Raw genomic sequence first — 26,030 nt, 5'->3', positions numbered from 1 at the left:
AAATCGATTATGATTCTGACATCGGCTTAAAATTGGTAGACGATATTTTCTATTCTATTCATATGAAAGAATTGCTTCTGGATTCGTTCAACAATTCGAATTCAATTTCGTTGAGGAGGTTTTCGGATAGTTTTGAAAGGAGTAATGGGATTTGATAATAGTTTTCTGTGGTCTATACAGAAGTAGGGTTTAGCGAAATAATCAGTCAAAGGAGTCATTCTTGCTCTGTTTTCCTCGGTGTTCATAAATTTGACTACGGGTTATTCGATGGTTACCATTTCTTATGATTTCCAAGTTATTAGGCCAATTGAAAAGTCCACAATGCTAGTTTCAAATCCATATGATTCTTAGTTAGTACTAACCTTCAAACGATACGTGTCAAAATTTGAAAGCAGTCCGACCATTAGTTTGTGAGATATTGCGTTGTGAGTGTAGCTACTTTTGTTATTTGAGAAAAGATGGAAAAAAAGAATATTTGCTGATAAAATATTGCTTTTGAAGGGAAAAAATAGAGTTGAAGCAAAATCTTGGCTTGATGAAGTTTCCGGGGTCTGCACCAAGAAAATCAACCACCATTGAAAGGCGTGCTAAGTTTAAACGTGGTGAAATGAGCACCGAAGACGGCGAACGCAGTGGACGGCCAAAAAAAGGTTGTTAACGACGAAAAATCAAAGAAGTTCATTCAAATAATTTTGAATAACCGTAAAGTGAAGTTGATCGAGATAGCAGACATTGTGGAGATATCACCTGAACGTGTACATCATATCATTCACGAATATTTGTAGATGAGAAAGTTGTGTGCAAAATGGGTACCGCGCGAGCTCACAATCGATCAAAAGCACCAAAGTGTTAATGATCTTGGGGTTCTGAAGCTGTTTACGTGCAATAAACCTGAATTTTTGCGTCGAAATGTGACAATGGATGAAACATGGCTCCACCATTTCACTCCGGAGTCCAATCGACAGTCAGCTGAGTGGACTGCACACGATGAACCGAATCCAAAGCGAGGAAGAACAACACAGTCAGCTGGCAAGGTTATGGCATCAACATTCTGGGATGCTCAAGGTATAATATTCATTGATTACCTCCAATAGGGGAGACCATCAACAGCGATTATTATAGAGCGTTATTGGATCGTTTAAAGGATGAAATCTTTAAAAAACGGCCTTATTTGAAGAACAAAAAGGTGCTGTTTCATCAAGATAATGCGCTGTGTCACAAATCAATGAAAATTGCATGAATCAGTCTTCGAATTGCTTCTGCATCCACCGTATTCGCCAGATCTGGCCCCCAGCGACTTTTTCCTGTTCTCAGACCTCAAAAGAATGCTCGCTGCAAAGAAATTTAGCGTCAATGAAGAAGTAATCGCCGAAACTGAGGCCTATTTTGAAGCGAAAGACGAATCGTACCACAAAAATGGTATCGAAAAGTTGGAAGATTGCTATAATCGCTGTATCGCCCTCGAAGGCAGCAATGTTGAATAATAAAATCGAATTTGGCCAAAAAAAAATGTGTTTTACTATGGTAGATCGGAGACTTTTCAATTGGCCTGTTATAGCCTCAACGATCGATAAAACTGTACGGAATTAACATAAAAAAGGGATTCGGTATTATCCAGATAGATCATAAGAATATGATCATTTTAGAAAATGAAATTATTCTATATAGTTTTTCGCAAAATGCACCGTTTTTAAGATATTCGAATTCCAAGTGAGGAACACCCTGTAAAATTAGAAGGCTATATTCACAATATTAAAAAGCGAAGATAATTCAGTTAAAAAATTATTCCAAATTCCACCAATCTACCACCGTGTTACAAAATGGCGAATGCCCCACATTAAACAAAATCGACAAAAATTTTTAACCTAACAATGCAGACGTCAAGAAATTCAGGGCAACTCTCCACAACAGTTAAACCAACACAACAAATAAACACACGATATTTACAACTGTGTTACCAAAAAAATTTAATCTGATAACTCTTTGTTCCGACTCGTACGTTTTTTTGGCGAACCAAGACTCTTTCATTACACATTTTCCTCCAACCACTAGCAGTATACTACGGAAATAAAACAAACAAGAGAACGCGCCCCCTCCATTAAACGCAGAAAAAGCAACTTTAATTGCATCCGCCAGCCATCTTTTCACTCTGTAGTTCAATTGTTCGGATGTTTAAACGAATTTTTTGCTCCCGTCCACTCGATAGTATTTCCCACGTTACAACTTCAAGGGAAGCCACTATAAAAATGTCCCGGATGCCTCTGGGGACTCGTGGAGCTTGACCACAGAGGTATGTTCCGCACGTTTGTTATTGCCATTTTATTTAGGTTCAAAATTCAGAGTTCGGGGACGGCGCACATAATGCTAGTAACTTTATTTGCCGAGCTGTTAGGGAGACCGCTAGAAAAAATTGTTTGTGAGGGTGAGTTTTATCTGAAAACATGGGGATAGCACTGACGTGAAGCCAGGAGCTTATGGGGTTTCTTTTGTTCATGAGGTCTCCAAGGATATACATGACGCATGAATAACGAGTGCTCAAAAGCACCAGACCCATTTTTAAATTCGATAGTTTCATTACAAATCGAAATATGCCTGTCAGAGTGGGGGCTGCTTCGTCACCTACATGTAAATTAATTAAGGAGTTCCCCAGGGATCTGTCCTGGAACCGCCCTTGTTTATTTTGTTTCTCAATGTTCCACTGGATTATATTGATCCAGGTATCCTGTTTATATTTGCTGATGACTCGTCGATGGCGGTTTCAGCACAGAGTACTGTTCAACTATCAGCAATATGTAATGAACTTATTTGCAAGCTTTTGGAGGGGTGTATATACTTTTGACTTAAATGACTTAAATTGAAATTAATTTCACGGCATTCAGACAAATTTTCAATTTTGAAAAAAGTACCTCCTCGAGCGGGACTCGAACCCGCAACCTGCGAATAACTAGTTCGACGCTCATTCCACTAAGACATCGAGGATGAATGAATGAGTTTAGTTCAAATATAATCAAGGGCAGGAAGATGAAGATTCTCCGCAATGAGGAACCACTAATCCCAGAATCGAGTGTTTATATGCCTTACGAATTATATTTATCATTTATTAACAGATCACAGACGTTAAAGGATGTTCAAGTATTTGGATTGTTTGGTATGGGGATGTTTGGGAGAGCAAGCCACTTCCAGAGAGTTACATTTTTGTCTGGGCATTTAGACTTTTTTTTGATATGGGATCACCAAGTAGAATCGGTCTGTAAAAAATCAGGTAGTTCTTAATATGAAATCAGCCGAGTTATTAAATCCTTGTTATCTATTCAGTTTATTTATTTTGGTTTGTTTTATTTGCTTTCTTGATTATAATGTGATGTTGTGGGGGAAATTCAATTTCTTTTAAAAGATATGTACTTTTTATTCTTTAGTTTGTTTATATGTATATAGATGTTCACTTAAAGTAACATGAACAGTTAATACTCGAATTATCTGGTTTCCAACGTTATTTTACCAGAAATATTGATACTTTGTGTATTCCTGCTCATGCAACGACAAAAATTGAATGTTCTTCCATTTACCAGGCCATTATTTTAAACAATCATTAACGTCTTTCTATAAAACTTATATGTCGAATTTTCGATCCTTTGTGTAGATTTGCTCAATCAGCTAATTTGCAGTTGTCTACGATCACACCACATCTTAGCATAGGTAAGATAATATTATAAATAACCAATTGTGTTGTTTTTATATTCAGTCATGAAGAAAAACAGAGTTGAACACTCAATAAAATAAATTCCAGTTTTCTGATATCATCCTATGGCTCTGCATTCTGCCATTAAAAACGCTGAGAATGTTTGTTATTTGAACAACAATACCTCCAACATTTTTCGACACATTTTTTAACTTCCTTTGTGAACATGTGAAATTGATATAATGATAAATCCCTATTTTGTGCCGGATTCCATACGCCAGGTATCGAATGATTTCAGCACCTGACAACATTTTAACGAATTTCAAACAAACCACCAATCCAATTCAGCATATTTCCTTTGGCTTTTTACAAATGGATGCTTTCACATTCGTTGTAACTGCTGCTGAAAACGCGATAATTTTATAGGCGGGGAATATAAAACCGAATTTTATGATTCGAAAAATACCTCATGAAATTCACCGAGCATATGCAACCGTGACTATCGGCTGCTCTTCTGGTTCATTATTCCCAATAACGTAAATGTGGTATGTAGTTGGCGAAACCGACGAAGGATAATTGATAAATAGAGAATCAATGTTTCGTTGTTGTTTGATATTTTTTAATTTGATCACCACATATTAGTATTCTGTGGATGTTCATAAAAATACATAGGAGTATAATTTGCTTCTGCCGTTTTTTTCAGAACTACGAGGATTTATTGTAAAAAACTGGTTATACATTGATTCAAATTATTGTCCATCGTTGGCCACTACTTTCTCCCATCTTTCGGGCAGCATACGAATCCCGTGTTGAACAAACTAGTCATTTTTTGAAGTGATGCACGAATCGATCCAATTTTTTTCTTCTTGATAAGACCGGAAGTGCTGGTCAGCCAGGCCATGTGCCATTGATCGAAACAAGTGATAGTCCAAGGAGAGAATACGGCGGGTGGGGTAGGACATCCCATTTCAACGTTTCCAAGTATCTCTTGACCACTTTCGCAACATGAGATCGAGCATTGTTATGCTGTTAAATCACTTTATCATGTCTACCGTTGTATTGCGGCCGTTTGTCTTGCAATGCTCGGTTCAAACGCATTAATTGCGTTCGATAACAATTGCCTGTGACTGTTTCATTAAGTTTTAACAATTCATAATACACTAGGCCGAGCTGGTCCCACAAAATACTGATCATGACCTTGGAACCGTGAATATTTGTTTTGACTGTCGACGTGGAAGTAGTGCTGGGGTATCCTCATGATTATCTGTGCTTGGGATAATCGTAATGAACCCATTTTTTGTCTCCAGTCACAATGCGATGGAGAAATCTCTTCCGTCTTCGCCTTGCAAGCAGCTGTTCACAAACAAACAAAGGCCGTTCAACATCTCTCGGCTTCAACTGGCACGGCACCCAATTTCCTTGTTTCTGAATCATTCTCATGACTTTCAGGCATTATGAAATGACATGTTGCGTCACTCCCAATGATCCTGGCATTTCTAATTGAGTTTGACACGAGTCTTGATCAATTCCTCCAATTTTGCATCTATGAAAACTTTCTCTCTTCCACCGTCATGCTGGTCTTCGACGTCAAAGGCACTGTTTTTGAAGCATTGAAACCACTCTCTGCACGTCTTTTCAATAAAAGCGGCCTCACCATAGGTACTTGAGAGCATTATATGAGACACAGCCGAAAATTTCTTCTTATTGAAGCAGAAAATTAAAACCTCCCGGAAATGACGAGAATTTGGCTCGTAAGCTGACATGTTTAATCGAGAATAACTTCAAGATGCAGACACAAATCGACTAATATTTCGATGACGTTATGTTTACAAATACCTAAGCTTATTGTATGACATCTGCGATCTATTCATTTCAACTAATACTCACCGCTACAGCCATCTATTGCAAAACGGCGGAAACAAAGTTGTACAACTTATATGCATCGTCAACTTATGGTGAAAAGGAAAGATGAAAGGATTTTGTTTGGATGAAGAAGAAGAAGAAGAACATCAATATAAATGTCAGCTAAAGAGTTTTTGCTGAGGTTTTTATCTGTGCTCATACGTTGAAATGTATGATGCCCCGTTTACGTTTCCTCTGCTAATACTGAGATTTATCGACACGTGATTCATTGTTTGAAGTTAACAAAATTTTGTGAATAATATATCGTATCGCATATAACGCATTTGAGACTTTCACCGTCAGTTCAAATCGACAGTCCCAGATCGACAGGTCGCCGATACTTGTGTGGTAACCTTTACACCCATACGATCAGGCAAATTAAGACAACTTTGTAGAGACACAGACGAACCTGATCGGGACGATACGTCCTCGCCTAATCCAATCGACAACCTGTACGTATATAGGCTCCTAACAGTGGCCTCATTAGCCCCATTTCACAGTCGATATCAGAGCGAATAGAAGGCAAACAAGCGGGACGCAAACAGAGGCTCGGGACACGCGACAGGATTTATATCGAAGGAACGTGTTCCAGTAATTAATAGGAGGATAGATGGATCACGGAAATAATCGGCACGGGACGGCCCCCCCCTCTGATAAAGTTTGTTCGGTACAGTCCGGTCTCTGTTGGCGATGAATCCGCAGTTTTGATTAAGGCCCAAACACAAAGGGCCTTTCCGAAGTTTCGTTTTGTTATAGTTATAGGTTATGATGTCGAGCTGCCAATGATCGGAGAGTTTTCTGCGAGATGAAGTTCCTGATAATACGGTGGAATTATTGGAATGCACCGGATGATGCCGTTGTGGAACGTAGCCCCTTGAAAACTCTATGGTCTTATGGAGGGTTGGTGCAAAGATCATCTATGGGCGTGACATGAAGTCAGGTCTCTTTGTGGTCGCAGTTATTTGTGACTGGCTACTTTTCTAGTAATTTTCTAGATTTTGCCGTATTTAAAGTAGATGGGTCAAAGTTTACATGATTTTCACATAATTTCGTATGGCATCTTCACATTTCAGTGTCGTATAGATCTGGAAACGATCAGGGTAAACTAACTAACTATAAAAGATGAAGAACAAAAAAATCCCCTGCAGAAGACGGAGTTATCAACTAGACAAAAACTCCTAGTGGTAGTAACAGATGAATAATAGTAGAGTTCTTTTCGAGAGGCATCTTCTGATAAAACGGTGGAATTATTGGAATGCATCCACTTGATGCCGTTGTGGAAGGTAGCCCCTTGACAACTCTATGGTTCTATGGTGGGTTGTTCCAAAGATCATCTATGGGTGTGACTGGCTAATTTTCTACTGACCATCTAGATTCTGCCATATTTAAAGTAGATGGATTATATGATTTTCACATAAATTCGTATGGCATTTCCACATTTCAGTGTCATATAGATCTGGGAACGATCAAGAAGAACTAGAAAAACTGAAGAACAGAAAATCCCCTGAAGAAGACGGGGATGTTACCAACTAGACAAAAAGAAATCCTAGAAGTATTAACAGAAAAATCATGGAAACACATAAGTGGTTCTATTTTGTTTTTAATAGTTTCTGCACGCTTTGAGACGATAATGGTAGAGTTATTTTCGAGAGGCATTTTCTGATAAAACGGTGGAATTGTTGCCATGCATCAGGCTCATAAAGAGTTGGAAGTGGTGGAACGTAGCCACCTGGGAACCCCATGTTTCTATGGGTGGCTTGTCCAAAGATCATCTATAGGCATCACTCGAAGTCAGGTCACATTGTCCTTGCAGTTATCTCCGACTGGCAACTTTTCTAGTGAATCTCTAACCTAACCTAACTACTTGGGAACTCTACGGTTCTATGAAGGGCTCGTCCAAAGATCATCTAAGGGTGTGACTTGAAGTCAGGTCTCTTTGAGGTCGCAGTTGTCTGGAATTGAGACTTTTCTAGCAACGCTCTAGATTTTAACATATTTAATTTAGGTAGACCAGATTCTAGCTGATTTTCACATAATTTCGTATCGATACCATAGAAAATTCAAGAAGAAATTCCAATTTTTCGTAACAGTTCCGATTGGGTTGTCCCCATGAAAAAATCAAGCAGAATATCTAAAAAATAACCCAATATTTCTGAAACAATCAATCCTACTGGCACATGCATGGACGAACCCAAATCAAGGTTTCTCTCTAATTTTTAGCTAGCCACTTTCAAGTTGTCCACGACAAGGTCTTTTCGATCATCTGACCACTGCATAGGGACTACTGAAAGTTGCTTCCCTTCAAAACCTATATCTTACACCTCGAACAGTTTTACCCCCTCTTCAGTTAACTTTTAAAACTACGTACTACACAACTCTTCACCTCGTTCCACGCAATCCGATAGTTCCTTCTCCATTCCAACTAATGAAAATAATGAAGCGGTATTGTCGGAACGATACCTTCCCCCCTCCACTTCTCTCACACACACATAACCCCCCCCTTCTCATTAAGAGTCACGCTTAAGGAAATTAAAATGGCACACAATTACCAGCACGCTCTGGAAACAAGTTTCTGGAGTCATTATGCATGCGATATCGTTTCATATAGGGGCGCTTGTTGAAGCGGAATATATATCAACTGGGAACGAGACATGAGTGTAACTCGAGCCCGGGGCTCGAACAAAATTGAAAAAAAAAATTGGTTTAGTATTTCTTTTATTATATGTAGTAGGATATCGTATTACTTAAAAGAGAAATCATAAAATAAACACCAATATAAAAAAGAAAGCATTGTAGTAAAGTGGAGAGGATTTGTGCGTTTGTTCAAATTCAAATTAAAAAAGATGTGAATTTTTTTTTATTTCGTTTGAACCATTATCTCAGAATCTTGTAATGGATTTCTGCTCGATCATGTTTGAAATGTAAAGTTCATAAAGATATTTCAGTGAAGATCAACGTTTCCTAATATTGTATTGGTGTCCAACTTTGCTTCCGCCGTTTTGCAATAGCTAGCTGTAGCGGTAATTGATAGTCGAAATAAAAAGATCGTAGATGTCTTACCATAAGCTGAAATATAAGTCGATTTGTGTCTTCATCATAAAGTTATTCTCGATGTCAGTTTACGAGCCAAATTCTCGTTTTTTGCGGGAGCTCTTAATTTTCTGCTTTAATATGCAGAAATCTGTGGCCGTAGCTCATCGAATGCTCTCAAATTCCTATGGTGAGACCGTTATTAGGGAAAGAACGTGCCGAAAGTGGTTTCAACGCTCCAAAAACGGCGATTTTGACGTCAAAGACCAGCATGGCGATAGAAGAGAGAAGGTTATCGAAAATACAGAATTGGAGGCAGGCATTACTTGATCAAGACTTGTGTCAAACGCAACGAGAATTGGCAGGATCGTTGGGAGTGACGCAACAAGCCATTTCAAAACGCTTGAAAGTCATGTAAATGATACAGAAACAAGGAAATTGGGTGCCGTACAAGTTGAAGTCGAGAGATGTTGAACGATGTTTGTTTGCTTGTGCACAGCTGCTTGCAAGGCAGAGACGGAGGGGATTTCTGAATCCCATTGTGACAGGTGACGAAAAATGAGTTCATTACGATAATCCCAAGCGCAGAAAATCTTTGGGATATCCCGGCCATGCTTCCACGTCGACTGCCAAACCGAATATTCACGGTTCCAAGGTCATGCTCAGTATTTGGTGGGACCAGCTCGGCATAGTATATTATGAGTTGTTGAAACCGACTGAAACAAAATCACAGGCGATCGTTATCGAAAGCAATTAAAGCATTTGAGCCGAGCATTAAAAGACAAACGGCCGCAATATAACGAGAGACCTGATAATGTGATTTTACAACATGACAATCCTCGAACCCATGTTGCGAAAGTGGTCAAGACATACTTGGAAACGTTGAAATGGGAAGTCCTAACCCACCCGCTGTATTCTCCAGACGCTGTTCCCTCGAACTATCACTTGTTTCGATTAATGGCACACGCCTGGCTGACCAGCACTTCCGGTCTTATGAAGAAGTAAAAAATTGCATCGATTCGAAAGATGACCAGTTTTTTCAACGCGGGATTCGTACTCTGCCCGAGAGATGGGAGAAAGTAGTGGCCATAGCAATTGACAATACTTTGAATCATAATAGTAATTTATAATACAAGTGCAGAAGGCATTGATATTCTTCCACGAGTTCAAAATTCAAAAACGAGCCACGAAGTGGCGAGTTTTGGAATGAACGAGTGGTAGAATGAGCCTTCTGTACGAGTATTATACATTATTTTCTCTAATTCATTGCATTTTCATTGAAATTAATGAAATATTTCCATAAATACATCTTATTGATTTTTGCATTGAAAAATGTTGGTTGGCAGAACTGATTTCTTTAAGGCAAATTGATGAATTGACAGATAAAGCCGTGGCGGAAAGTTCGGAGTACCAACATAGAATAATAAAATATAACCATAAAAACTGTGCGTTTCTGATATATTCTCGCACGAATTTGTTCTACAAGATGTGGAAGAATGAACGGAATAACCACAGAATTAGAGAAAGGACATATCTACCGTTTCGTTTTTAAAGCTACTGATTTTTTTTAGACATATCAACCTCTCACCTAGTTTTAAACCTGACAACAACGCTTCTCAAACAAAACTAACCGTTTAGTGAACCTCCCTTTCTGTTTGTTTTCTCTAAGGCGATTTATACATTTAAAAACAACTGCTTCACAGTGCTCTGAATCGTATTTCATTCGCAGCCCGGACGAAAAGCGAAAAATGAGAGGTCGACGCGAACGCCAAAGAGAGATTTAGGATCGGAAATCTCGGCAGAAGTTGTAAAAACAACGAAAAACTGTATTATATTACCTCGCATCCTCGCCAGAAGATGAAAAACTTTTTTCATTCGCTTTATGTTACCCTGAAACATCGTTTAGACTCGAGATCGTCCGGCGGACTATAGTCGAGGGTCTTCCGGAAAATGTAATTCGTACCTGGGCGGCGGAGTTAGGGGGGTTCACGGGTTTGCAAGTTCCCGTTGAGTTATTTCCACTTGAACGAGCCGAATTGGTATCGCATCAAATTTTCGGGTCCATTTGATCGAAAGAGGGAGAGATGGAGGCGAAAAGAACGTAGGAAATTTTATATGAGTATTCATTATTTATTATTGGTTCCTTTCGGAGTCGTTCTACGGGAAATTTTAAGGACAGAGTTGAAATTTTTGGCATTTTGAGCTTTGGAGTGTGTTAGAATCGAAAATTCGTTTTGTGGAATGGAAATTATTTGTTATTTGCTCAGAGTAATAAACATAGATAGAGGGAGCATATGTCATTTTTAGTAGGCAAATTTTGTCCCTAACATAAACTATCAAATTTGACGTTAACGGCGCGGAAATGAAAACTTATCAGTGATACGATATTTCACTCAATTTGCGAGTTTCTCTACAAAGAACGTACTTCTTATGTCCCATAGTGAATCAACGTTTCATATTAACTCAAAGTATATTGAAATAAATACTTAAATATATCAGAAATTCAGAAAACAAACTTCAAGCGCGCCAAATGACGTGAATCAACCGATGGCACTAGTAGAGCAAAAGTTGCTAAACCTTGGGTTTCAGCAGGTAGATACAAAAAATAATAAATATTCTGCTTTATAAATGACACAATTAGAAAAAATATCGGATTCCAAATATTCACATTTGTATATTCAATCGAATAACTGAAATAAATATATTTCATTCAATTTAAAATGCATTCATAACGATATAGTAAAATTGTGGATTTGAAAATATATCACAATTCGACAACGTAATCTAACCAAGTTGGGGACATGTTAAAATTGCGTATACTCCCTCTATCTATGTTTATAACTCTATGGTCGTTTGCAATATCAAACTGTGGGATTTACGAAATGTCGTAAAACTGATCATGTGGATTATTGTAGTCTCGAATCTATGGTTTTTTGCCCTCCATTAGCTGTCTACCTTCATGCATTATAGAGTGCTGACAGAGCTCTATATTTGTCATCTTTCCAGTTTATTATTCCCTAAGGGAATAATGAATCTATGGTTTGTTCGTTCTCCAACAGCGGTCCACCTTCACAAATTAAAGAGTGCTGACAGTGCTCCATATTTGTCATTTTTCCTATTTATTATTCCTTTGGGGAATAATGGAGAAGGGTCAATAGTCCTGATTCCCTATTTTGTTCCAATAACATAATTTCTCGACCTCCAGGCCTTTCTCGTTCCTATTTTCATGTCTATATCTAGACTAATTTTTGACAGATCTCTTGCACTATAACACAATGCTCTGATGTTTGTTTCCAAGTTGCAAACCTTTAGGAGTTATCTTTGAGGTTATGTCTATGGTTTGTTCATAAAAGTAAAATGACAAAAAGCACTACCTACATTGCTGTTGCAAACCCTGTCTTTCCAAATTCAACTTTATAAGCAAAAATCTACAATATTAGAAAACGTTGATCACTATTGAAATATCAGGTTATTGGAATAGGCAGTTGTCTTAAGTCTGTGGCCAATTCGTTCATTTTGTTATATTTCATTATCATATGTTGCTACTCGGAACATTTCTGCCACGGATTTATCCTATATTTGTCAAATTTGTGATACAGAAAACTGTTCTGCCACCCACATTTTTCAATGCAAAAATCATGAAACGATGTTTATGGAACCATTTTATTAATTCAAATAAAATTTCAATGAATTTGAAAAAATAATATACAATATCCGTACAGAAGGTTCATTCTACCACTCGTTCATTTTTGAACTCCTGGATAAATATCAATGCATTCTGCACTCTTATTATTAATAATATTACAATATTTCGTACGACCAGGTCGGTGTTATTTATTATGAGCTGTTGAAACCAAGTGAAACTTTTACAGGGGAACGATATCGATGTCAAAATAGGGGCCGAGTTACCACAAAGTGATTCTACAGCATGACACCGCTCGGCCTCACATTGCTAAACTCATTAAAACCTATCTGGAAACGCTCAAATGGGACGTCCTGCCCAACCCGACGTATTCCCCAGATATTGCGCCATCAGATTATTACTTGTTCAGGTCGATGGCACATGGTCTGGCTCATCAGCAGTTCCACTCATTTGATTACATCGAAAAATGGTTCGATTTGTGGATAGCCTCAAAAGATGTACACTTTTAACGTAACGGTATTCAAGCTCTGCCAGAAAGATGGGAAAAAGTTGTAGCTAACAATGAGCAATACTTTGGATGATCCATTGGTAGCTTTTTTTTTCACAATAAAGATGCATTTTCATCTAAAAAACAGCTGGAACTCAGTTGCGCACTACGAGAGGTATATTTACTCTCTAAAGCTCCCGACTTCACATCAGCGCTTTCCCAATTTCCTTTGAAACATCGTCTGCAAAACATCTCACAATAAAAACAGCATGTCCACTGGGTCTATTCCCTCGAAAAACCTCTCTGGTTCTTCATAATCAGCGGCGTAACGAAGAAACAAAGCTACGACATCTTTATACCCCAACTTTCTTTATTCGAGAGACATACAACTTGTATGTCACGCCAGTAAAAGATGTTCAGATGTTCATAAAGCAGACCACGGAAGTGTTTGCGTCTCCAGCGTTTCCTTTTTCCCTTTCAGAGTCACGAGGGGGCTCAGCATGTTCGTTCGAGGTTGACAAAAACCCGGCATTAATGGAATATGAAAGATTTAGTGGTTTTCATATGTGACGTGTATATACGGACGTAGCTTCGTATATACGGACGCTATATTGCTGCGGGATGAAAATAAACGGGGATTCATCTAGCTCGAGGATGTCTGCAGGCATCGACTTTGGGTAGGGATATCGTTATGTAGGGCCGCCATTATGGGGCACCGTGACCCATGTGGAAAGTTCACGTATATGGGCTGTACCTGGCCGAATTTGGGGGTGTAAGTTTAAAGGATGGAAAATTTGATTAGGACTTTCCACTATCAAATCGTAACTTGAAGTAGAAGGCACTTTGTTATACTATATGTTTGCCTTTTGGTATCTAGCTGGAACTATTGAGGGTTATGTTTCTTGATATCATTAAAGAATTTTGTTATGCTGTAAAGTTTTTCAGGTGTACCTTAAGACTGTGAGAAGATTTCTGGAATCGTTTTAAAAATAGTTGTTTATGTGTCAAGGGCTTTGAGTAGATGTTTATGCTTCGAGGGAGTTGACTTGGATATCCAGGATGTGCCCAATATTTACTTAGTACTCGCGGAACTTACAAACTTTTTTAACTCCCCCTTCAGAAAGACGAAATTTGTACAGCTCGTCAACTAAGTAGCTGTCTATTTGAGCACTGTGCAATGTGAAACTGTGCGATTTACTGTACCGTGAACAGACAGCACGATCATCAACCAATACGGTTGCATCTGTGAAGTAAATCACACGGCGAACAACCAATAAGATAAAACCTTTAATAGTTGCTATGGAAACAAATAACAGCACGCGTGTAGCCGTTACTTTTTTAACGTTTCGTAATTGTGTCGCGATTTGCCACACAGTTTTTGGATGTAATAAACATAGATAGAGGAAGTATTCGCAATTTTCACATGTCTCCAACATGGTTAGATTACGTTGTCGGATTGTGATATATTTTCAAATCCACAATTTTACTATATCGTTATGAATGTTCATTATATTGAATGAAATATATTTATTTGACTGATTCGCGATTAAATATATATTTGAATATTTGGAATCCGATATTTTTCCTAATTGTCGAATCCATAATGAGCAGAATATTTATTATTTTCTGTATCTACCTGCTGAAATCCAAGGTTTGGCAACTTTTGCTCTTCTAGTGTCATCGGTTGTTTCACGTCGTTTGGCGCGCTTGAAATTTGTTTTCTGAATTTCTGATATATTTAGGTATTTATTTCAATATATTTTGAGTTAATATGAAACGTTGATTCACTATGAGACATAAGAAGTACGTTCTTAGTGGAGAAACTCGCGAATTGAGTGAAATATCGTATCACTGATATGTTTTCATTTCCACGCGCTCCTTGTCGAATTTGATAGTTCATGTTGGGGACAAAATTTGCTTACTGAAAATGACATATGCTCCCTCTATGTATATTCATTACTCTGAGATTCGAACTAAAAAATGAACCATTTTCTCAAGTGTTTATTTTTAACTTGTGTGAATTCCATATGATCAGTTCTCTGGTTTTATCTCCATTTCTCACATAATTCTTGCTCTACTCCCCCAAGTTAATGAACATAAAACTCTCAATTTTCCCACCTAAAACGTAAACAACTACTCTTACAAAGCGACTTTTCTTGTCCAACATAAACTCGCTACTCTATAAAGCACCACTGGACAATTATCAGAGAAAAGTCACGATGTAATTGCGACAACGCTAACCAGAATGAAGTAATAAAGTTGAAATATTCTATCCGATAAAGCGCTGCCCTAAACCACCGACGAAGATAAGAGTAGCCTGCTCTATATTGCGACCGCATTTGTTTTTAGCTGGTCTGAGTAATCAAAACGATCGTTCAACTCGCAATTTTATTTATGTATTCGTTAGAGGAAGAGTTGAAAATACGGCGCGAACTCAACCGCGTTTTTCCGGTATACCGGGTGTCTCTTAATTATGTGCCGAAAGGATACCGCACACTTTATCAGAGAAAGTGGTCCCATGTCAAAGTGGCTGAATTTTTGATATGTTATAGTCCAAGTCATTTCAAATTAAAGTACAATGGGCACAAGTTTTTCTATGGGCTAATTTTGACGTTAGAGGCCCCTGAAAACTATATTTTGGTGGTGAACCTTCATTTTGCTTTGTAATGTTTGTAGATCGTAAATTGGAATACACATTTGATATTCAGTAATCACCACCTTGTCGAATTCATTATTGTCAGTTTTATTGCCAATTAAAAATTATGCACACATCGTCAATTTTTTTTTGAGAACTTATAGACGAGCAGTCTCATCCAATACCATAAGGTTGCATTCCTCAAATTTAAGGGCAATGATAGTACCTTTAATATTACTTTAATAGTATCTCACCTAGACATACCAATCATTCTTACTCTGAGCAACAAGTTTGGGGATAATTTCATTTATCAGAATGATAACGTCCCACGAAGGGTTCAAAACATTCTTCAAGAGAACAATATCCAGATAATGAATTGGTCAGCAAACTCACCAGACATGAGTATGTGGCAACAAAAAGCAAATAGACATAATGTCTGTGTCTATCCGAATCTGTCGTCACAATACTTAATATAAAAGTACCTGCATTAGTGTAACAATGGTCTTTCGTGGTACTTGTACATACAACTTTCTCATTCATAAGGTTCTCAGAAAGATACAATAGAGAATATCTTCCCCTACCCCAATTAGTGTACAGGTACCATGATACCATTGCGCAGGCATACAACTTAGAGAATAAGAAAAGGAAGAAGAAATTCACGGTGTACAATATGATTTTATGTTTGCAACCTAGGTATAAAACTGGGAAAAAGAGAGTTCAGATGACCAGTTGAGTTAATGTTCAAGGATGTTTCCAAGTGCTGTACCATAATAAAGTTCTCGTCTGCCGTACATCAGAGTAAAAATCCTCACGAAAACGGGATACCCCAGAAGGCCAAGACTTTTGAGGATGTGTATTTCTCATTGTTCCAAGAACGCACAGTCTTATTGTGTTAGATTTTCTACCAATTATATAACTCAATATTTTTTGACAATTTTACATTTATGTGAATCTGCGCTGACATAGTTTTTGGAAAGTTTTTCTCGATTCTATCGTTCGAATGTTGTCAGCGAAAAAATAGCATATCTGTCATCCTGAAGGCAATCATACAAGTCACAAAAACAACCATTATTCCTCTTCCTTCAAGTCCCATACAGATCTGATATCTCGGAACCATATCCAATTGAATTTATACGAAAAATGCAATAAATCCATCTTCTAACCCCGCACAAAACAAATCATATCACAATAGAAGTTTCCAGGTCCCAACACTAAAAGAAAAAACTTCAATTCTCCCAACTTTCCACATGAATCACCTCCGATCTAAGGCGTCCACACACGAGCAGTTTCCATTTAGTTATAAAACTTCTCCTTGGAACTGTCAACAGGAAATTTAGGGCCATCAGAAAATTATTATACAGGATAACGTCGCCGATGTCGCGCCATACGTTCAAAATACCCGGAATCCCTCCTAGGCGAGTTCGGCAGTCCCGGTAGGCCGAGAGATTGAAACGGGAGGCCATGAAATAAATGTTTTATGGTAATGAATACAGCGCGAGGAAAATCTGCATTTATTGGATTGATTCCGAATTTGAATATTTATGGTTCGATTATATTGGAAGCGTTATGGCGGAATTGAATTATCGAGTTCTGGATTTCCTGCTTTCTTTATGGGGGGGCTTTTAAAAATTTTATCCTTACTCTTTTATTTTCGGTTTCGCGTAGCTTATTCGGGGAATCGTTGAAAATTAATATTGGGATTGGTGTAAGGTTTAATGGGCGGTAAGGGTTTTCGTAATTCTGTTGGATTCAATCGACGATTCAATAATACCTGCGATTTATTGGGAATAATAAATCTTTTCTTTTTTTTTTCAACGTTCGAGGAATGAAATTTGCACAACCTTTTCAAGAATTCATTGAAATATCTTTGAATCTTGTGGAATTCAATTACTGGCTCATATCTAACATAATATTTCAACGAAAACTTTTCGAGAAACTGTGTTGATGAAAGAAATAAAAATGTCATAACTTTTGAAAAGCTCTATTCATATTGAAAGGAATATTGCATCAAGGAGTTTCTCACCTTTTCAGGTAACTAACTCATATGTATAAAAACCAATTATATTTCATTCTAAATCAAAGGCCTTTTTCAGTGAGTTAATAGTAAGTGTAGTAGAAAGAAATACATCATTTTCCTAATAGATGGCTTTAGTTATCTGTATCTCGTGTTGTATGAGTCCGATCGGGTTCCACTAGATGGCATTAGAAAAATGAGATTTCGTACTGCAAAAACTTTGCTGACAGTTTTGTGATAAGTTGGCTCAGTTAAGTTTGAGCGTGCGTCAAAGATGGACTCTAGCTAAAAGAAAATACGCCATATATTATTGAAAATGTGAATGGTCCGGAGACAGCAAAAGCCAATCATGCGCAATTTTGGTTTCGTCGATTCCGTTCCGGCACTTTCGATACCTAAGTTGCACCACGCACTGACCAATTGTCGAAAATGTCGATAATATCATGGACATTGTCCAGTCCAACCGTCATGTAAGCACTGTTACGATTTGGAACCATCTACATAAGGATGGATTCAAGAAGGAACTCAATGTAAGGTACCACACAAGTTAACACAAAAAACCTCATGGACCGAATTTCCATATGCGAATTGCTTCTGAATTGCAACAAAATCAGACTCATGTTTGAAGCGGTTGGTTACTGGTGATGAAAAATAGATCACTTACGACTACATCAAGCAAAAACGGTCGTGGTCGAAACGCGGTGAGTCGGCGGAAACGGTTGCCAAGCTAATATTGACGGTCAGGAAGGTTTTGCAGTGTGTTTGGTGGGATTGGTAGGGAATTATCTACTATAAGCTGCTCCCTAACGGTACAACTGTAAACTCGGAACTGTACTGTCAGCATTTGGACCCAGAAACAGCAAGCTTTGGCCAATAGGAGAGGAATTGTGTTCCATCAGGACAAAGCCAGGCCAAACACATCGATAGTGACTCGCCAGAAAATCCAGAAGGTTGGTTGGGAGGTTCTTAGGCATCCACCTTATAGTCCGGACCCAGCACCAAGTGATTATTTTCTGTTCCTGTCCATGGCAAACAATTTTAATGGTGAAAAATTCGCTTCAACAGAAGCTTGTGAAAATCGACTGTCTCAATTTTTTGCCAAGAGAACGAGGGGTTCTATAAGAGAGGCATAATGATATAACCTTCAAAATTACAACAAGTTATCGAACAAAACGGCATATATTCGACCTAAATCGGATGATTTTAACTATGGTAATCGAAGCCTTGTTTTTCATGAAAAAATAATGGATTCCTTTCAACTACACCTTACACATTGTGAAATACTAAAATTCAACAGAAAAAAGGTCTCCTAACGATGCATTCTCCTAAATCAATATTCGCTATGCTATTTTGAAAATTATTACAAAAGTTCAGTTCGATCAGATGGGTATTTTTCAAAAATTGATATGGGTGTAACTCGGTACCATCTAACAAATTTTTCCCATCAACGAATACAACCAAGATATTGGACCCCTAAACCAACCCTGAAAATGTCAAGTCTCTTATTGCGCATTCCGTTGAAGGGTTACACAAAACGAATGATATAGGTACTAGCTATGTTTCATATTATTTCCTAAATATTAACGCTTAAGGATGTCTCGTATTTTTTCTTTTTTTTTGTTATCGTTTAGTTGATCATAGAACGTGCAGAATGCTCTAAAGATGGGAGATATCACTTTGTTGCAACCTATTTCGTGTTTTATTCTTGCCGTAAAAACGGTAAGGGGAAACGATTTCGAGATAATGATTGCCTTCTACGCAATGAAGAAGAACTGGCGCCATCATAAACTCCAAGAAATAACATGAAAATACTAATAAAAACAGAGTCAACTCTTTGCCAGGGCCCTTGGGAGCCTGTTTTCTCTTGCTCTCTTACCGAGGACCTCATATATCGAAAAAGAATTGGAGAATTAATACATCATGTTATATATTTTTGAAAAGTAAACAAAGCAATTTTATTTGTTATGGAAATTTTTATGATTTACTTCAAACAAAGCACAAGTTTGTTTTATAAAACTGATTGCAATAAAAACAAATGAGTACATCAATAGATTCTACTGAAAAAAGTGTTTTTGTTTCATGTTTATAGCACCAGTAATAAAGAAGTTATGAGAACTTTCCATTTCACGCCAGTTTCCAATTTTCTCTTATAGCTTGCGAACAGTTGAATTAATACGGTTGCGGTTTTCGCCGGATAAATTCTCACACAAATCAAGCCCGAAAATGTCATCCCTTTTTTTTTAGCTCAAAGAGATTCTGAAATACCCTCACTCGACAACGAATTTGGGACACCTGATACAAATTATTTGGATGGAATATATCCTACACTTCAATATGAAAGAAGCGCAATCGATACTATATTCTTTCGGAAGCAACTTTCGAAAAGACAAATGAATAATAACGCTGTAAGAGAATATTCAACAATGCCTAGGCGCATTCGCCAATTTGCAAGCGCCTTCGCCAATTTGCAACGCCTAGTCAAATTCTTTCCCCTAAGTATCCAGATAAGAAGAACTTCCAATTAATCATTTATATTTTAACCATTAACATAATTAATTTTCTCACTGACTCCTGATTTCACTTTATTTCTATGTTATTCATTTAAACAGTTAATCAATTTTCAGTAGACAAATGTCATGAATCGATTTTTGAAAAAAGTGCGAATACAACTTACTGAATTTTCTGACCTTATAGTTGAATCATTCTGTACATAAAAATATGTTATATTCCTAGAACAATAATTAATTTTTCGTCATGGGTAGTTACGTCCAGTGTATCCGTTTTTATATGAAAATAACAGAACCGACGAAGGCCAAATTATCATAATCACTATGATCATTATCCAAGTCAAGCATTAATCGAATTCTAGGTCAGGACAATCAGATCTGCAAGCAATATCTGACGAAATAATATGCCGACAACATTGTATGTGCACGCATATAATAACATAACACGAACATCGAGAGGTCCTTATTTGCACTGAACCACATCAAACGCATAGATCTGAAGACTCCATTATACAGGACGTCAAGTATCATCATTGCCTATCAGTCTAGGCGGTTCTAGAGCAGCACGGTCGTGTATATCTTCACACTAAATCCTGGGTGGGGGGTAAAGGGGGGTTTGGTAAATGCCGAGTTTGCTGCGTGATCGCTTCTTCAACTCCACCTGCAGGTATTGGCACTCGATTAACCGTTTTCGTGATATAGACTCACGTCATGTCAATCGGAATATGATGAGAAATTATTAGAGTTCCGGGATATGGAAAGAGAGGTCGAAATACAGTCTGTATATAGAGTATCAGGATTAGATTATTTAAAAATACTGCATAGGTGGTTAGTCGAAAATGTTTTTGTCGTTTAGTTGTCAAAACTGTTCATCATACTCCTCCGGAGGCTTTTCCAATGTGAGCTGTTACTTAGTCAGCCTGTGATTAGTTTCATGAAAATTTCATCGTTGTGATTTGCTCGATTACAGCATTTCTGTTGTCAATTTCAATTCATTTTTGATACTTCTTTAGATTTCAAACTATTATCAACTGGATTTTTCAGTTCTCATATTTTGATCTCTGCGATTTTTATGAAATATTTTTATAAATGAGTAGATCGTAGATGTCATACAAAAAGCTTGGGTATTTGTAAACATAACGCCATCGAAATATAAGTCGATTTGTGTCTGCATCATAAAGTTATTCTCTATTAAACATGTCAGTGTACCAGCCAAATTCTCGTCATTTGCGGGAGGTTTTAATTTTCTGCATTAATATGAAGAAATCTAATGCTGAGGCTCATCGAATACTTTTAATGACCTATAGTGGGGCCGCTATTAGTGAAAGAACGTGCCAAGGGTGGTTTCAACGTCTCAAGAACGGTTATTTTGACGTCGAAGACACGAGCATGGCGGTGGAAGAGAGAAGGTTTTCGAAGATACAGAATTGGAGGCATTACTTGATCAAGACTCGTGTCTAAAGAAACAAGAATTGGCAGGATCATTGGGAGTGACGCAACAAGCCATTTCAAAACGCCTGAAAGTCATGGGATTGATTCAGAAACAAGGAAATTGGGTACCGTACGAGTTGAAGCCGAGAAATGTTGAACGGCGTTTGTTTGCTTGTGAACAGCTACTGGCAAGGTAAAGACGGAAGGGATTTCTGCATTGCATTGTGACTGGAGATGAAAAATGGGTTCATTGCGCTTATCCCAAGCGCGGAAAATCATGTGGATATCCGGCCATGCTTCCACGTCGACAGCCAAACCGAATATTCACTGAGGTCATGCTCAGGATTTGGTGGGACCAGTTCGGCGAAGTGTATTATGAGTTGTTAAAACCGACTGAAACAATCACAGGTGATCGTTATCGAACGCAATTAATGCGTTCGAGCCGAGCATTGATAGACTAACAACCGCAATACAACGAGAGTCATGATAATGTGATATTACAGCATGACAATTCTCGACCTAATGTTGCGAAATTGGTCAAGACAAGACTAGGAAATGTTGAAATGGGAAGTCCTACCCCACCCACCGTATTCTTCAGACGTTGCTCCCCCTGTCTATCACTTGTTTCGATCAATGGCACATGGTCTAGCTGACCAGCACTTCCAGTCTCATAAAGAAGTAAAAAATCGGATCGATTCGTGGATCGCTTCAAAAGATGACCTGTTCTTTCAACGCGGGATTCGTATGCTGCCTTAAAGATGGGTGAAAGTAGTGTCCAGCGATGGACAATACTTTGAATTTTGAATCATAAATGTATAACCATTTTTTTACAATTAAGCCTCGGACTTCGGAAAAAACGGCGGAAGCAGAGTTACCCCTATGTATACTTTTGAAATGTTTGATGTCTGAGAAAAAAAAATGACGACTTCCGGAATAATTTATACTGAAGGAAATATATTATAATACTAGGTCGTATTGTGAACAACCCTTTAAAAAATACAATCCGATACAAAACCGGTTCATTTTACTCACATCACATAGATGGCAGACACAACTCAAACTCAGCCATTTCTTCCAAGGTCATCCCAAGGTCGATACACCCCCTCCACTAAAATCAACCGGCGACGTCGCGCGATTGACGGATGACATTCGAATCAACCAACACATCAATCCCTAAGCCTGTCAAATTCGGAAATGCACCGACGACGCCGACGTCTCGACGTCTCCGATCGGCGTCCCCCACGCCCGAAATTTGAATCCAAATCGAATGTGCCGCGCGCGCGGACCGTCGGCTTCCGTTTCCGGTCGACCGGGCAAAGTCCCATTTCCGGCGCACCGACAGGAATTTCGATCTTCACAGATCGACGTCGCGACGTCCGGAATCGAATACGTATTTCTGTCGCGACGCCCGCGGCGCATTTGAAGTGTTTCGGGTTATCGGGAATTCGATTCCATAAATCATAATAAATCTCCATTTTTTTTTCGTGAGGAATCTTATAGAAGTGATTTTTTTCCGCGAGCGCCGCGGCGCTATCGAGGCTTCGCGTCGGTTGGTAGGAATGGGAAGGGGGTGGGATGAATGGGAAGCTGCGAATATGAGGGGGGAGAGAAAAAAAAGGATAAACGTGTGAATGGGGCTTAGTCGTATGGGGATACATCTTTGATGTTTTGCCGACAATGGAGGAACAGTTTGAATGGTTTTTATCTTCCAATGTTCGGCTAGATTGAGAATAGGGAATTTGAAGGAGTATGAGTAGCTTTGGATAACGTGAATCTGAAAATGGAGATGATAGAATATTGTGTATCTAGTAGTAAAAGTGATACTTCCCTGACCAACAATGTAAATTGGAATGTTGATTTCTTCGATTATATTTCTTGGGGTGTTTAATCCGAATCTAAGGTTTATCAGGAGAATTTCATGACGGAACATTAGAAAAATTTAAAAAAAATGAAAATTTTCATTTTTCGGTATAGTTTTTCGCATATGACTAGACCAAATATCAATAGATCAACCACAGAAATGACATTCGACACAACGCTCCGTTCAAGAACTGTAATCCTCAGTGCATAGTTTCATCATAATCGGATGAGTACTTGCGAAGATTCAGACCATTTTGTTTCGAAATCGAGTGATTTTCTTCTATGGTTGTGATGCAACCACAGAAATGAAATTTGGCACATCTCTCCATTCGAAGACTGTGATCCTCAGTGCAAAGTTTCATCACAATCGAATAAGTATTGCTCTATCCTGCAAACTGGGACACTAGCTGTCTATACGAAGAGTGTCTCAAAAGAAACCTCGAAGGGGCGCGTATTCACATTACTAGGGACAACCAGGCCACGCTGAGGTCCCTGGAATCATACAGCTAAGGGTCTCTACTGACCCTTACGCAGTGTCGTAATACCAAAAAGTAACTGGCCAGAGGCAATAAAGCACTTTATTATGAGTACCGGGGCATTGTTGTATTCAAGGACATGAAAAAGCCGATGAACTTGCAAAAAGGTCAACAAGGTTGACACCTCTTGGTCCTGAGCCCTTCTGTGCGCTTGGAATATACCAATACAAGACAGCGGTCCAACAATGGGAGAGGGACCCTTTGGAGGTATACTCAGGGTCTTGCTCAGGCAAAGAAATTTGTAGTGCTTTCACTGACCTATACCAGAAAGCTCCTGAAAGCTACCACGAGCTGAGAAGAAACAGCTTAACACATAGTTTGCAAATGCCAGGAGCTGACTGGCCTAAGAACCACTCATATGGGAAAGTCAGTTCTGGATACTCAAAAAGTAATAGCCTAGGCTCCTAAGGATGTCGTCGGTTTCATTACCAGCATAGACGGCCTCCCTGGGTTTGTATGAATAGGTAGGGTTAAGAACAAAAGATCAATTTGGTAGCATTCCCGGCAGGCTAATAAAGCCCTAACGACCTCGATTCAGTGGAATAATAATAATAATAAGTATCTTGTCAAGTACTTGACGTCTAGTGTACCCCATTCCACGAGGTGTCATTCAAATCTGAGCATACTTCAAGGGTTAACTTATACACTTGTATCATGGTTTTCATATCATGGTTTTCATCTCATAATATTATCATCATTGTGTGTTTAGCATCTATAATCCAGTGGATAAATTGATATGTTTCCGACTAAAGCCACAATCTTGCTTTAATAAAAGTAAGCAACAACAAAAACCATCGACAACAAACACTTTCAACCACAGTAAACATCGCAATTCTTAACCTAACACGACAAACGTCACGAAATTCACGTCAACTGTCACAACAGGCATACTAACCCACCTAATAAACGCAGTCCCATCACTCCAAGCCCAGTGCAGTTCGTTTCCGGTATCTCATCACTCATCAGTCTCGGAAATATCGAAGAACCAGAGAAACCATAATCCTTCCCTCGCTTTATTATCTGCAACGGGACAAAACAGACTCTGTGACAGGCACCACAACTCCCAGCATCCAATTGCAACGCCCTGCGTGTCACCTTTTCACGTTCCCAATAAGGCTCCAGTCTGAGGAGTGAGGAGAGGACAAGGCTATTTGTTTTCCTCGAACAGCGCGTTACATAGACATAATGAGTCCTCCTCTTCTTGCCGATGTCGACTCTGACGCTATGACGGAGTTCCTCACGTGATATATGCCCGCTCGTCCTTTTGGGCAAGGATTAATGCCTCCAGAGTCCTGGAGAAGGTGTCGCCTTACCAGGAAATTTACATGGGTCGGCGTTCTCGCGTAACGTAAGAAGTTTGCGTTATGGTTTTGGCGTATAGGTGCGTGTCGCTCGTTTTGAACAGGGGTGGGGGGTGATTTTATCGCGTAGGGGTCGTTTGATTGATCGGGGGTGGATTTGAAGGGTTTTACGGTTGATTTTCGACGGGGTTGTTAGTATGGTATGGGGGTTGTTGATAGAGTGGAACATTGGGAATTATTAGGTCGATCAATCTTTGTGCCATATTTCGGGTATAAGGATGAATTATTATTTGTCATTTGGGTTTTTATGATTAACTACGAAATTGGTAGAAGGAAGAACGTTAAAAATATAATTTTCATGTGAATTTCATTCTTTCAAGAAGGCCTACTTTCTCGGAAGAAATTCTTCACAAAATGTACAGAAAATCTTTAAAATTACCATCATATCACATATCATGAATTTCCGACGATATCCACATAAAATTATCATAAAATTATATTTCCAAAGGTATTTCACATTTTTCAATCAGAAGTAGGTTCAAGGAATCGTGCCTTTAAATTGATTAAAAAGGGTGTTTTTTTTAGAGCTATAGAACTTTAAATTGCAATGAAACAACGATGGATTATTCGATTGACATGAATTTCATTTATCCGCAAGATAATCTTGTGGCATTACATTTTGAATATGATTTCTGGCATATGACCGCCACGGCTGGCTCCAATCTGGACGTCCAATTTTCAATTACTTTTTCCAACATTTGTGGCCGTATATCGGCAATAACACGGCGAATGTTGTCTTCCAAATGGTCAAGGGTTTGTGGCTTATCTGCATAGACCAATGACTTTACATAGCCCCTCAGAAAGTAGTCTAGCGGTGTTAAATCACAAGATCTTGGAGGCCAATTGACAGGTCCAAAACGTTAAATTAGGCGGTCGCCAAACGTGTTTTTCAATAAATCGATTGTGGCACGAGCTGTGTGAAATGTTGCGCCGCCTTGTTGGAAC

General features: G+C 38.6%; 1 protein-coding gene across 2 annotated transcripts in view; it reads right to left on the bottom strand.

Moving 5' to 3' along the window:
• Positions 1 to 26,030, bottom strand: part of LOC123681722 (G protein-coupled receptor kinase 1) — a 134,886-nt gene that overhangs the window by 14,835 nt on the left and 94,021 nt on the right. The window lies entirely within an intron of this gene.

This window comes from Harmonia axyridis, chromosome 6, assembly GCF_914767665.1.
Source record: "Harmonia axyridis chromosome 6, icHarAxyr1.1, whole genome shotgun sequence".
NCBI lineage: Eukaryota > Metazoa > Arthropoda > Insecta > Coleoptera > Coccinellidae > Harmonia > Harmonia axyridis.
The sequence above is the reverse complement of the archived record's forward strand: the minus strand, read 5'-3'. Positions and strand labels throughout refer to the sequence as shown.